This window comes from Seriola lalandi, unplaced genomic scaffold (genome assembly GCF_002814215.2).
Source record: "Seriola lalandi dorsalis isolate HSWRI2012SDOR001 ecotype SW California unplaced genomic scaffold, Sedor1 jcf7180002054963, whole genome shotgun sequence".
Taxonomy (NCBI): Eukaryota; Metazoa; Chordata; class Actinopteri; order Carangiformes; family Carangidae; genus Seriola; species Seriola lalandi.
Window position 1 is genome coordinate 142,186 of NW_019525514.1, and position 2,004 is coordinate 144,189.

The following is a 2,004-nucleotide window of genomic DNA, read 5'->3' on the forward strand; positions in this document are numbered from 1 at the left end:
AAGGAACTCCACGAGGCACGGAGGGAAATGAAGGAACTGATTGGTGTAGCCTGCTCATTGAGAGAGGATATGGAATGGCATCATGGCTCCTCTCCAAGTCCCAGCCTCTACAGACCTCTAGGAGCCAGTGCTGCAACATCCCAGCCCCATCCCATTTTATTACAGCCTGAGGAAGAAGCTGGGGAGGACTGGCCTGCTCCTCCACCCTGGCCTGAACCTGAGGATAACCTGCTGACGGACATGAGTGGTCTCAACCTGAGGCAACAAGACACCCATCGGAATCCCCCTCCTCATGGTTTGCCAGATTAAGCCCAGTCTATCTATAAGCCCTCTATGTTTGCCTCAGCGCCTTATCAGTTAACCCATCCTACCCCTTATGACCAGGCCCTGCCTCATCCCCTGGTGCAGTCCCCTCAGTTACCCTCGCACCCTGCTCCTGTTTACACAGGCTCAAGACCCCCAGTACTGCCCCAAGCATCCCCTCCCCCAACAGCCACCAGGGCGACGCCCAGCTCTCTCCCCAATAACCACCCTGTACAGACTCCTGTGTCAGAACTAGTGTATCGAGGCCCCAAACCTACAATCCCCAAGCTCATTCAGCCAGACCCCAGTGAGTTTGCGAGACTCCGCCTTGCCTTGGAGAATGTACTCCCCCCTGACTCTACAGAACTCTTCAGGTACCAGATCCTTGTGGATCACTTGAAGTTGGAAGAAGCTAAGCTAATAGCTGACGCTTATCTCAATTCACCAACCCCCTACACTGACACAATGAGAGCTCTGTATGGCAGATATGGCCAGCCTCATCAGCTAGCTTTAAAGAAGATAGCTAGTGTCCTAGAAGCCCTGGAAATCAGACGTGGTGACTCAGCAGCATTTCAGAGGTTCTCTCTTCAGATTCAATCATTAGTGGGCTTATTCAAGACTTTAGGCCCAGAGGGAGAGATTGAACTCAACTGTGGCTCCCATGTAGCCCGTCTCTTGACCAAGCTTCCAGCGGAACAGAGAGCTGATTTCCGTCGCCATCAGTTCAAGCAGCCTGGGACCTCGCACACCCTGCACGATCTGTCAGAATGGCTCAGCTACGAGTCCTGGTGCATGAGCTTTGACAGCCCAGTCAGTGCAAGAACCAACAGAGAAAGACAGCCTCCCAGGTCTGATACTCGTTCTGGTAAACATATGGTGACGGTCCTACACGGTCTTGGAGAGCGGGCTGAGGACATCTCTGTTTCCAATTCAGTGAAGAAAATACCTCAGAGGAAAGCTTATTGTGCCTACTGTCAGCGTGGTGAACACCTCAGTCAGTGCAACGAAGTCGCCAAACTCTCTAAAGAGCAGCTCAAGGAGTGGATTCAAGTTAACAAGCGGTGCTAGCGCTGTGCGCAGACCCAGCAAGCGGCTCAGTGCACGCTGAAGAAACCGTGCAGCATTTGCCAAGGAAAACACCTCTTAGCTCTTCATGAGATAAACCTGAGGCCCGAGAGAAGCAACAAGGAGGCTCTAAGGAAGGAAGAGAATTGCCTTACTAGCTCTACCTCTGACTCACTCTACCTCGACCGACTGGTAGTCAGCATCGGGTCCTGTTAAAGGTCGTCCCGGTGCTTCTACATTATGAAGGGCGTAGTCTCAGCACCTTTGCTCTGCTGGATGATGGTTCAGAGCGGTCCATGCTGTTACCAGCTGCAGCCAAATCACTGGGGATAAAAGGGGCCCCCGAAGATCTTCCTCTGCGGACGGTCCGGCAGGACATCCAGGTGCTCCATGGACGTAAGATATCCTTCCATGTTTCTCCAGCTGCCAACCCTAAGGTTAGCTATATGATCGACGGTGCCTTCACAGCTAGCCAACTCAGCTTAGCCCAGCATACTTACCCCATAGAACACCTTCAGAAGAAGTATAAACGCCACCGTGGCCTCCCCATACCTGCCTTGAAGGACGCCAGACCATCACTCCTTCTCGGCTCTGATCAGTTGCATCTCATCACACCTGTAGAACCAGTCAGACTTG